Below are 13090 nucleotides of genomic sequence, written 5' to 3' on the forward strand. Positions count from 1 at the left end.
AACACCCTAGGTAAATCATTAAGTGAAAAAATTTCCAATAGAGTATAATCATTTTTTTCTCTTTTATGTGGTAAAGTATATATAAATTATGCCATTTTAAGCATTTTTAAGTTTACAACTCAGTGGCATTCACAATGTTGTGCAACCATTGCCACTATTTCTAAAACTCTGTCATCACCCCCAAAAAGAAACTCGATAACCATTAAGCAATAATCCCCATCTCCTCTCTCCATCAACTCCTAGTAGCCTCTAATCTACTTTCTGTTTCTATGAATCCACCTATTATAGATATTTCATATAAACAGAATCATACAATATTTGTCCTTACGTGTCTGGCCTATTTCATTTTACACAATTTTAAGGTTCATCCATGTGGTAGCATGCATCAGAACTTCATCCCTTTTAGGCTGAATAATCACTGCATTTTCCACATTTCGTTTGTTCATTCATCTGTGAATAAACACTTGGGTTGTTTCCACCTTTTGGCTACTGAGAATAGCTGCTGTGAACCAATATTGGCATACAAGTATCTGAGGCCCTGTTTTCAATTATTTTGGGTGTATACATAGATAAGTGGAATTGCTAGGCCACATGGCAAGTTTCAGCTTCTGGAGGAACCAGAAGAATTTGGTTCCACCACAACTGCACCACTTACATTTCCACCAACAACATATGAGGGTTCTGATTTCTCTACCTCCTTGCCAACACTTTTTATTTTCCATTTTTTGGTTAGAGGATAACCTTTTATCCTAAAAATAAAATAAATGTGTATATAAATCTATTGTAGAATAAAAAGGACCCACTGTTACCCAACTGTTAGCAATGATTATATGTCTAGGGCATAGGTTTATAGGAGAGAATCATATTCTGACATATATTTTTCTATTTTGTAAACATTTTAAAAACAAATGTATTGGTTTTATTTTTTTAAAAAAAAGGAAGATAATCTAAAACAAACGTTCACCTAACACAGTTTCCTGCACGCTTGCTAATCTGAAATTGTAACACATTACAGGTCCTATGTTAAGCAATCAGAAGAAATGAAGGGCCCTGGGCCCTGGTCCGGGTGTTGCCACCTTGGGCGCTCAGTTTTCTCACCCCTAACTTCTGGGGCACTTGGGACTGGATCAGAGTCCCAACCAGTATGCCAAGAATGGGTTCCAGCTGTGCAGACGTGGTGACTCCTTCAACGCTGGGTAGCCTCCGCCTTCTATCCCAGTGCACCTTACAAAAATGATCATTTTCTGTGTGTGCAGGGATATGAAAGAAATTGGGCGGTGCTAGGTCACGTAACCTTCACTATGTCTTCCCACACTGGGACAGAAATCTAAGATTGTACTGAACTAATGAGAAACTTAGGAAGAACAGAGAGAGGCCCAGGGGAAAATCTAAGAGTCACTGACCACAAAGGAAAAATAAAGATCCTTCTTTCAAGAGGAGAAAGAAGCATATACAGACCAAGATTCAAGAAATGAGGGTGTCAGGGAGAGAGGGCAGTTCATATTTGCTGACTCAAGTGTGTCGCCTGAAGCCACAGGACCTGAAGTCAACTGCAAGGGGCAGTGCCTGGAGCCATGCTGCTCTGGGAGAAGCACCCCCACATTCCCTGCCTGGGCAGCAGGCAAGTAGAAAACCCAACACCTGTGGGAAGAGGCACTGAGGCCTGGCCCAGTGAAAGTCTAGTGAAAGCCTCTCTTCCAGGTATTCTCGGCCTATTAACTGCCAACACTGGACTTTGCCCTTGAAATTGTATTCTGGAGCTAAAAAAAGTAATCTCCCAAGCATGTCTTGTATAAACCTGGTTAATCAACAGAACACACTATGCTGAGCCTGCCCAGGAGGCTGTGCTGAAGGGCGGAGGCTGGGGTAGAGCTTATCCCGGAGTACAGGTCACCTGTCCTAATAGAATCAAGTGCCCAAATGGGCATGTTCCAAAAATCATTCAAACGGCTGTTTAGAGACAAGCAATAGCTGGAAAGCTCCTCGGGTAGTGACACAGATACCATGAGGAGAGTCACTGTGACCGGCCAGCTCTGTTGATGTTACGGGTAAGCCACCCAAGAGATTCTAAGGTACAAATGTGAAATTCTAGGTTGATGAAAGAAGGCATATGAATTAGCATCTGGCCCTCAGCCTCATTTGAACCTCAGCTGGAAGCTTCTTAAGCAGCAGTTCCCAGTCTGCAGCAGCAGCAGCAGCATTCACAAGCTTGTTAAAAATACAAATTCTTGGGCCCCACTTCAGGACTGCTGATTGGCAACAAGCTCTCCAGGTGAGTCTGGGGCACACTCAAATCCACAAACCATGACTCCACAGCTCCAGAGAGCTCTGCAACGTGGAGCTCAGACCCCCCCAGATGGCTCTTAAGTTTGAGGGACTGGAATATCAACTCTTAGTTACATCCAATGATACAGACAAGTTTCCTCCCACTCCAATTCTATCTTCCAATAGTTGTATAGGTTTCTTGTCTACCAACCAAATTCTATTTGTGTTCTTTGTGTGCTTTCAGAAGGAAAACGATCCCCCAATGCACAGAGGCTTCAAGCCCCTCAAGATCTGACCTTGACCAATCTTTTCAGCCTCATCCCCTGACTCATCTGTGTGGACCTGCTCCTGGTAGATGACCACCTATTGTCTGCCAAGTGGATCCATGTTAAGGATAAAAAACACTATCTAAGGAATCTTTCCTAACTGCATTATCTTTTCCTGTAGAAGCAAAGTAGTTACTAACACAGACAGGAATAGGGAAGACTGGAAAGGAGAATCCCATTACTTAACAAGAGAAATTCTTGTACATGTCAAGAATCTGGGATAAATCTGCAATTGTATCTCACTCTGCTCTGTCCTTCACAAAACTGGCTGGCTTGGCTGAACACAGATCCCAAGAACACCGAGGAATGAGCATCTATAAACACCCTACATATTTTCATTTCAGAATCCTAACCCTTAATTTATAGAATGCAAACAGGATCAGTCCCTTAAAAAAGAAGTATCCACCCACAGAAATGAGTCCATGTTCAATTTCCAACCAGTGCAAAGTTGTGACCTAGTAAATTTCTTTCCTCAAACATTTCCAACAAATGTGGAAACTCTGAAAGAGACCTGACAAGTAAGAAATCAGAATTCATTTTCAAATGCTAGTTTACTGACAAATTTTTTAATATTTCCAAACACAATTTCCATCTTCTTACCTGAAACAGGAGGGACCAAAATCTAAGCCATCTAACTACTTGTGGCGTGTTAATGAGAAAGATCATCACTCATCCCACCCAGGTAGAGTGGCGATTCGGGCTGTCGTTTTCAAGTCTTGCCACACACACCAGCACTCCCCTGTTTTTGATTAAGGACTGGCATTCTCAGTATTAACCAGGAACTCCTTTCAGAGAAAGCTGGGGGGAAAAAACTCATCCAACTCCACAAAATCCATCCCAGCTTCCAATGGATAGAAAGGAGAACATGGCAGTAAACAACAGATAAAAGTGCAGGGAAAAGTACTCCTTAACTATTTTAGATAACTAAGAGGAAGTACACTTGGCATACAGATCAGAGTGGAGGTGTCCAAAAAAGCACACTCTTTGGAGTCATATAGACTCAGCTTTAGATTTCAAGCATGTCAGCCACTCTGAGTTCCTCATCTGTAGACATGAGAATATCAACAAATTCACTCACAGGTTGTTGTGAGAATTTACTAAAATGATGCAAGGAAAAATGCCTAGTATAACACAGTGCCCAGAACAGAGTATGCATTCTACTAATGATACAACATGAACTTTAGATCTATAAAAATTTTTAAAATACATCATTTACCTGATACCAAAAAATATGCAGAACTGAATACTTATTCAACTTCCTTCAGCTAATCAGCTGTGTGCCTATCCCCACTCCAGATCTTTCTTATTTGCTCATATTTTATCCTTGATTCTTCTCAATCAAATTGAATGCTCCTTTTACCCAACCATCTCTCAAATAGCTCAATTGGTTAGAGCGTCATCCGGATGCACGAAGCTTGCAGGTTTGATCCCCAGTCAGAGCACATACGAGAATCAACCAAAAAATGCATAAATAACTGAAACAACAAATCAATGTTTCTTTCTCTCCCCCCACCTTCTGTCTCAAAAATTAATACACTTTTTAAAAATAAAAAACATATGTGTGTGGGGTGTGTGTGTGTGTGTGTGTGTGTGTGTTTACTAACCCTTTGTATTGGTTCTCCAAAAGCCTTACCGGTGCCCAAAGGCTCTGCCTGAACCAACGCCTTACAGCCCACAGCCAGGAGCTCCCATGTTCTAACAACAGTGACCGTATGTCCTGCCAACGTGCCAAGCTCTTTCCTACCTCAGGGGCTGTGCCTCTGCTGCTCCCTCTCCCAGGACCGTATCTCCCCCACAGCGGCACCTTCAAGGCTTCTTCTCTTCCTTGAACTTGTGGCTCAAATGTAATATTCTCAGGGAGGCCTTCTCTAAGTTTCCTTTTGAAAAGGCTCTCAAGTTCCTGTTACTCTCCTTCACAGCACCATTATTTCCTTCACGACTCCTACCATGATCTTTATCTCACTTATTGACTTGTTTGCTTGTTTACTGGCTGCTCCCCACTATACTTTAAGCTCCATGACACAAGGACTTGGCTGTCTTAGTTATCTCTACATCCCCAGCATTTATAACAGTGCCTAGAACAAAATGGATTCTCAAAAAAACACATATCGAATGAATAAATAAATTTGGTTTCCAAACAAGAGAAGCAGAGTTGGACAGTCCCCAAGCCCCTTCTTTCTCCAACTAACTGGTGGCAGTAGAATATTGGACCTCAGGGAAAGACTGTAAATTAAAAAGAGAAAGGGCTGAGGAGAAATGAACTCCTGGGGAACACAGTGAGACTGCAGTACCCCCACGCTCCACTGACAAAACATGAACTGCTCTTGGGGGTTGGGAGGCCCCCACAGGTGCTACGATCTGCATGGCTTTCCCCTCACTGATTTTTCTCCTTGTGGCAAAATACACACAATGCCACGGTTTCCTCCTTTAGTGTCTGCAGCTTCTCAGGGCTCAACTCCTCCCAGCAAAGCTATCTAGACATCTGAACTTGGGTGTCTTTCAGGTAAAAGGAAATCTGGATACTACTGGTTTTGATGCCCACCTGGGTTGACCAAACAGTTGTGGGGTTGTGAGATTGAAAAAAAGCTTTTCTATTTCCATTTAATGAGATTGAAATAAAACAAAAATTTCCAGTTGTTCTCATTGTTGTCTTTTTCACTTGATCCCTGCCACTTCCTTTTGGGCACTTGACTCAAGAGTCAACAAAACCCACCCGGCTTCTTACCAGCGGCACCCTCATAGCTGGCTCTCCCAGACAACAGCAGTAACTCAGTGCTGAGCAGCAGTGATGACAAACTCAGAGAGACAGGAACCCATTCTATTTTAAAAACAGCAACTTCTCTGGCAGTCTTTCCATCTACGTCTGAGCCCAAAGAGGGGAGTGAAACGGGAGTTAGAAGGAGGCAAAGAAAATAAGAAACTCAGTGCTGTCTTCCCTTTCCAAATTCCAAAGCCTAAATTCTCTGAACACAGCAGCTAAGTCAGTCAAGTCACGGAAAGCAAGCCACGGTCCCTGCCATTGCCAAGTTCATCTCAGCAGCCCCAGGTACTTTCCTCTCGCATGCCAGTACCACACTTCTTTACAGCTGCCAGGGTCAGTCAGGTTCTCTAATTACCTTTCCTATTGGCACCCATTTTGCCAAGTGACACATATACACACACACAGGTTTGACTCTCTCATCCTCAGATTTTTACAAGTGAGAAAAAGGCCCCAGGTGTATCTTGTACACTATCTGGTCTTCACCTCTTTAATCACTCCTTCAGAACATACAGTAGGTCAAAAATTGGTAATAGACTAAATAGGATGGGAGATCCTGGCACAACTTTGTGCTGGGAGAACTTGCCTCCACTAAGGCATGTAGGGCATACTCTAAGTAACAAGGCCGAGCTTCTCCTGATTGGACAGGGAGCTACTGTGGAGTCTGAGCTTCTGCCCGGGGGACCCTACAGAAGTAAAACAGAAGAAATAAAATGTTTGACCCTAATCTGCAGAGTTTGGTCTCTTAAAGCAAAAGGAACCTTAAATTATAAACAGCCTCACTCAAAGGGAAAATTTGTAAAGCACCTACTCCCAGGAACTCCCTATTCTGCCCTAGGCCTGCCTGGGTTCAGCAGGCCCATAAATTGGCACTGTTGATATGACCTTTCCAGGCTATATTTCAACAAGAGATAACAACAAATCTGAGAGCTTTGGTAGCACTCAAAGGAGATTTGAGGGACTTAAAACACGCTGCTAAGTTTGGCAGCAAAAGTTCCTGTTTCTAGCACTTGGAGAAGGAAATCTCTTTATAATTACACTTGAAGATAAGATGCACGGGGCTATGCATGCTACTCATTCTCTTTAGGAACAGATTAGAACCTCCTCATCTCAACTTGCCACTCCTCTGACAGCGGTCTGTGTGGTTGCTGCTGGGGCAAAGCTCACCTGGGGCCAGGGAGTCAATGTATCTCTTGGGAAAATAAAGTGCCAGGAGCTTCACGATGTCACTTCCTGTCTTAGCCCCAACCACCTGCCCACTCTTCATACCCAGCTCTCTCTGCCTGCGAGTTTACACTCTCCCTTAGCCCACCTCCCATCTCACGCATGTCTCTACCCCAGTGCCATACAACATACACTACTCATCAGAGAGGGACCTTTCAACCAACAGGTGCCTTTGGTTCAGCCAGATTCCCCCTCTAGTTTATATTTTTCTTTACCACAGCAAAGTACAGGAGCTATGACCTAGGTACTGGTTGGGGGACACCTACAACTGCTGTGCTGACTCTAGACATCTGCCCAAGACATAGAGGAAAGAAATACCACCTCATGTCTCTCAGCAGAATGACCCCTCAACTGACTACCAACTCTGAAACTCTGCTTGGCTTACAGTGAAATAAGCAATACAACCATTGGTCACGTTTCACTCACCACTGGGTACAAGATGCTACTATTCAAAGGACCTGACGCTAAGGTCTCACAACCCTGAGAGGGTTCCTCCTCTTTACAGAAGAGGAACTAAGGCAGGAAGGGCTAAGTTAGTTCTCTGAGGCCGCACAGCTAGCAAGTGGCAGAGCCAGAATTTGACCGCCAACAGTCCAGGGCCCAGGCTTTCAACATTACTCTCTGATTGGACGACTCCTCCTAACACACGGGTTTGTCTCTGAGCACAACTGGCTCACTCAAAACTCCACAGGAGAGAGGGTCAGTCATAACCACTGCCATTTTTCTCCACTGAGGGGAGGAAACAGTGACGGCAGTATTCACTTACGGAGCGGGTCTAAGTCCACACCACAGGACAAATACGCAGTCCCCACCCGTCAACTGGAGTTATCCCACAGCACCAAGTGAAACCCACCCTCCAGTCTCACGGTGCTGGTGGGCTCTCTAACTCACGGAGGGCTGGAGCCTCTTTGCAAGTTGTTGCAGCCACAGCCTGTGCATCAGAGAATGAGTCCCCAACTCTCTAAGGTATGAGCACCAAGTAGAAACACTTCCTAGAATCCAGCTGATGGGATTAAAAAAACATTACTCAAATATTTGAGAAAATGAAATGTATAGAATATTATACTTAATTCCATAGAACTTTAGGGGATCTAGTTGGAAAAATAAGTCAGAATATCGATGGAAACACTCAATCCAAACAAGCCACTCTCAAGAAGTGGAAACTGAAGCCTAAAGAAGCCAAGTCACTTTCCCAGGATCACTCAGCCAGTCGCAGATGCAGCCAGGACTAAAGCTCAAATCTGCTGACTACCTGGCTGGGGCTCTTTCTACTGCATATGCAGGCAAAGAAATTCACAGGCAGGAGAGATCTCTAGCAGCAGCAGCAGCAGTGAACTTACTGACAGCAATTCGTGCCAGGAGCTAAGCTCAGTGCTTTGTATAAATACACACATTTACCCCTACAACAAACCTTTGAGGTGGGTAACAAGACCCCCAAGTTACAGATGAAGGCACTCAAGTTTACAGAGGTTGACTTGCCAGAGGTCCACAGATAGTAAGAAGAAGAGCCAGATGACAAGCCCCAGAGCTGGCTGCAGTGCCTGTGCCCGAAGCTGGGTCTTCAGGTGTGCACAGATGGAATCCATGGAGGTGGAGGGAGGAGTGCTGGGGTGGTCTGCGTCCAGAGCAGGGAGAGCAGCTGGTGAAAGGCCTCTGGTGCCGGGTTAAGGAGGAGCCCTACGTAGGCTGGCTTACAGGAAAGGGGGCCAGCAAGAGGCAGTGCTAGTCTCCCCGAATGGGAAGGGTACGCATCCTACCAGAAGACAACGCTGGACCGTGATGCTGGGTTGAGAAGGACCATCTCAGAGACTCTCCTGGGGTCTTGACAGAAAGATAAAGAAACTGTGAAGTGGAAACACCTACTAAAAGAAGAATCTGGTCTGACTTTCCTAGCGTAGTGACCCCAACCTGATGAGGAGATGCCAGCCTTACTGTCTTGAAAATGCTGCTCAAAGTTGGTATTAATAATGGAAAGCCCTAAGTGTTTACTATGTGCCCTGCACTGGGTAGAGAGCCTTACAGATACCATTTCATTTCAACTTTGCCACAACTCTAACAAGCTAAGTACTATTACTGTGTCCATTTTACAGACACCTCACAGAAAACTGAGGTTCAGAGAGATTAAATTACTTGCCCAAGATCACCCAGCTAGTAAATGGTAATGTCAGGTCCTACATGTAGGCTTATAAGACCCCTGAGCTCCAGGTTTTAATCACTGCACTACACAGACTGTAAAATGCTCCTCTTAAGTGCAAATGGTCCCACCAGAGCCGCTCAAAGGCAGCACCACACGCTCAGAGCATTTGGCTGAACAAACACATCACAGGTTGATTCATTTAAAAGCAATCTATAAAACTCAGTTGTCAGAACTCCACAAGGGGGCCTGTGTTCCAAAACCCAAGTGAGCACACCAACATTCAGTTCCTCCAACAAAGCAAAGGGGTCCTAAAACCTAGCTGACTTCATAGTTTTCTTTCCAACTTTCCCATTTCCCTCTTCCTATTACTCACTCCCTACACCCCATCCTTTGACACTCTCCAAGAAGCTCTGACACAGGCCGAGAACCCTCACCCTCCTATTTCCAATCCTTCAGCTGGCTCTCTTCCATCATTCAAACAGCACTTTAAATCAGCATCTAAGAGCTGGACCCTCCTCCTTTTTCCCAGCCTAAAGCATGAGATGGTCATTAACCCTACCATCAAAACCTCAAACTTCAGCAGATCTAACTATGTTTCTTCTCTCTTAATCACAGACAGAGGCTCACACTGGGGAGGAAGTCACCACAACATCTAACACAGCATACATGGGGATGAGTCCCACACTTGATACTTTTTAGATCCTGCCTGGCTCTTGGCCCTGATCCTCTGTGTTCAGTGACTAAATGGGTGAAGAGACCAAGAGAGCATATGGGCACCAGAGATGCTGCCAAGCCCGAGAGCAAATGAACAGGATGCCAATGCCAGCCACCCCCACCTACCCCTGTTCTCCCAGTACTTGTTAGAACCTATAAAGCACTGTCCCCTGGAGTCCCTGGGGGCAGGCCAGCCTTCTGCTCAATTGTGAAGGCCTCCTAGGTCTACCCAGGTACCCCCTTCTAGCTATATCCCCGTTGCCCCTGAGAACTACCTTCTCTCCAGTCCTCTTCCCCACGGCCTCTCTCTTGTGTCCTTCCAGTAGCCTTCTACTGTTTCAGATCTTGATTCCCATAACCTTGCGTTCTTCTCGAGCTTCCCAAACAGCCACTGTGCTGCTTCCTATTGGTCCATCTCCAGTTCACACACACACCCCCTCAGGGACAAGTCACACAGAACAAGGGTCTGGATCTTTGAAAACCTGGGGTGGTTTCATAACAAATCCTTAGGAACAGGTTGGTTTTGGTAGAGAAGGGCCTTCACACCCTAATTGCGTGTAATTTACCCTTTCTAGGGAAAGTGTAATCGCCACTCAGGCAGTTTGCAGACAAGAAGAATACTGTGATAATTTCAACAGCCCCTCCACAACAGTGTATCGGAGCCAAAAAAAATAAAAGAAGGGATCTTTGGAAAAATCTTTCAATATTGTAGTCTAGACTCATTTAACATCTTCCTCTCCCCTCCACATGTATGTGCACGCGCGCACACACACAGGAGTTTTCTGGGGTCTTTGGCTAGAAACAGAGACCCCAGATTTCTTCAATCGGATGACATGACGTGGCACGTTCCCCTAAGACAGATGACAGATGTGCCCAGCATTTTCCCACACCCACCTGAGACCCATGTACGTAGTGTCTCCTCCCAGCATAAAATAGATGCACAGCGTGCCCCTCCCCGCCCCCAGAAGAAGGCACTCACTAATGCAAGTTTTCCCACAGGCTTTAAAGAAAAATCTCTGCAGACTATACCAGATGGTCTTTTTTTTTTTCTTTCATGCCCTCCTGGCCCCTTCTCCACTTTCCATGGTCCCTCTAACTCAAAGAACTCAATTATCTGCCAGCAGATTTCCCCTCCCCCTCTCCCAGCCGGCCCTAAACATCCTCTCCTCCCCAGCCAATGAAGAACACAGAAGGGAGGCTGATCCAGGGCTCTGCGGGGCAGCTGCCTGGCCTCCTGCAGGCTCCCATACATGTTCCCTCTGCTTGGCTGCTTCAGAAGACTCTCTTAGACCCAACACTGGAAAGCAGGAGTCTCTTAGGAAACAGCTAAGAGAAGCACCAGGAAAGCATGCTCTTCAATCTCTCAGTCCCACCCACCTACAGAGAGGTGCTTTGGAAGGCCTGGGACTCAGTCCCCTCCCACGTCCCTCAGGTGCCAAGCAGGCCTCCCCAAAATCACTCTCAGAATCAGAGAAGGAGGGAAATGGAGCACAGCCTCTCTTAGTTCCAGACCAGCAGTGCAGCCATGATATCTGGAGTCTGGGGTGCCCCTCCCAACTGTACACCCAAGCCCTTCATTCCAGGGGCGGGAGCAGAGCCAGCAGAATTAAGGATGCTCCTGACCTGTCCTCCAAGGTATTTCAAAGATTTGACTCCCCTGGGTCACTCACTGAACACCCTGATTTTAGAGAGAGGGAGCCCAGGGGGAGAGTGTGCAGGAAGGGGAGTAGAGGAAGAGGGGGAGAGAGAGAATGAGAACAGGAATGTTACTTTTCAATCCTTAAGGAATATGGAGGGATCCAAGTTGTGACTCAGCTCTGGGAAACTGGGCTGACCAGGAGTGGGGAGCAGCTGCAGCCCCAGTCTAAGCTGTGGACAACTTTTCCTAGGGCCTTAGAAGCTGCCGTGATGTGATTCGCCTGGAAAAAGGCCTCTGTTAAAAAAAAAAAAAATCTGCCTACCTGGGTCTTTCTAGGGGCTTCTTCCTGGCCACCATGCCAGGGCACAACTGGTGGGTTTTTCTCTGTCTGACAACAAAAGCTGAGGCCCCACCCCATGGGTGCCCATCCCCTCCCTGTGTTCCCACCTAGTATACCATGAGCCCAACCGATTCTGAGGACAGATCTCAGATGCCCTTGCTGGCGTCACCCCTCCTCTGCGCCTCTGTGCCTTGGCACAGTCCCACGGCCTATCAAGTATCTCTGCCCTTGGAATTCCCACTTCCTTGTTTCTTTCTTTCTTGTTTCCCTCTAAGCTGCAGCCACAGGAGTTCCTGAAAGAGCTGCCCAGCCCCCAAGGAGCCTGGCAGAGCAGTAACTCTTCCTGCAGGTTGGAGCCCTGCCTTTCCAGCCCAGAATGGAGGAGAAAGGCCTCTGTGCCCTCTCTGAGCGGCTTCCCCAGCAGGACCGAGCAGGAGGCGGGAACCAACCCTGGCAAACAGGAACCTCTCCTCCAACTACTGAAATGTAGGGCATCGTAACTGCCAGCCAGCAGTGGGGCATGGCGAAAGCACAGGGTCTCCTGGAAGCCCTCTCCTCCATACTGAAACTCGAGTCAAGTGACCTGAGGAAGGGTCCTCTCTGAAGGGTCGTTCCCGAGGCTCAAAGTCAGCAGTGAACACTCTTTCTAAACTTCCCAACCCCAGAAAGCACTACTCTTTCCTTTAACATCTTAAAGAAGTCTTCTAAGGTTTTTCTCATTTTTATTTATAAATGCAGAAAAGATGAGGGTACTTTAAAAATGTGGAAACCAGAGCAGAGAGGCAAAGTGACTTTCCAGAAGAGAGTTGGGCCATCCTTCAAATTCCAACTCATCTTACACTATATAGGACTTATTTAAAACTGCTTTCATGGAAAATATCTCATTGCTCCTCCCAACAATCCTGTGAAAGTTTTATCATTATTTCCCTCACAGAGCTAATAAATCTGAAGGTCAGACAGGTTGAGGGATTTGCCTATGTCCACCTTGAGAACCCGGCCAGGGACTCAAGTCTCCTAACCCCGAACCCATCATTTGTCTGCAACACCCAAAGAAAGGTCACCTGCTAGCCTCTTCCCACATGTGGGGGCAACAGAAACAGAGGAGCCCCCATCACAGCCACGTGAGTGGAGAAGAAGCGACATCCTGGGCCTGCATTGCCTGCCACCATGCAGTAGGGCCTCCACCTCACACCCTGCAACTTTAGTCCCAACCAACAGTGTTATGCCATATCCCCCCAGTAAAACACATTTCACCCAAGCAGGGGATCCCTGAAGTGTAGTGAAAAGAAGTCTCGATTTAGAAGAGGTCCATCTGAGGTCCAGGGCCACTGGGTTCACCCTCACAGACCCTCAGGCCACACATTCATGTGCACACGTGCACATTCGGGAGCCCAAAGTGGGGATGGCCAGTGCTTTCATTGGCAAGCTGACCCAGAGTGGAGCAGAAGGCCCCCTCATTGTTTGCCAGAATACAAAAGACATTCTGTTCAGAAAGTTCAAGAAGAAAAACCAAAGAGCCAGGACGGCAGCTGTTCCTTCACCCCACAGAGAAACCAAAGTCGCCTGAGGTCCAGAAGTAAGTTTAAGAGGGAACATGGCTGAAGCAGAGGCACACCTCCTGACAGGTCTCCACTGCAGGGAGCATCCTCTGCACGTGTGCTCCTAATGAGACCACGGGAAACCCAGC

The 13090-nt window shown here is 46.4% G+C and overlaps 1 protein-coding gene across 7 annotated transcripts in view; it reads right to left on the reverse strand.

Annotated features, from left to right (window-relative positions):
- DENND2B (DENN domain containing 2B) overlaps window positions 1-13090 on the reverse strand; it is a 157703-nt gene that overhangs the window by 91642 nt on the left and 52971 nt on the right. The window lies entirely within an intron of this gene.

The sequence above is a fragment of the Phyllostomus hastatus genome, unplaced genomic scaffold (genome assembly GCF_019186645.2).
Source record: "Phyllostomus hastatus isolate PE091 unplaced genomic scaffold, TTU_PhHast_1.1 phas_scaffold_585, whole genome shotgun sequence".
NCBI classification, from domain to species: domain Eukaryota; kingdom Metazoa; phylum Chordata; class Mammalia; order Chiroptera; family Phyllostomidae; genus Phyllostomus; species Phyllostomus hastatus.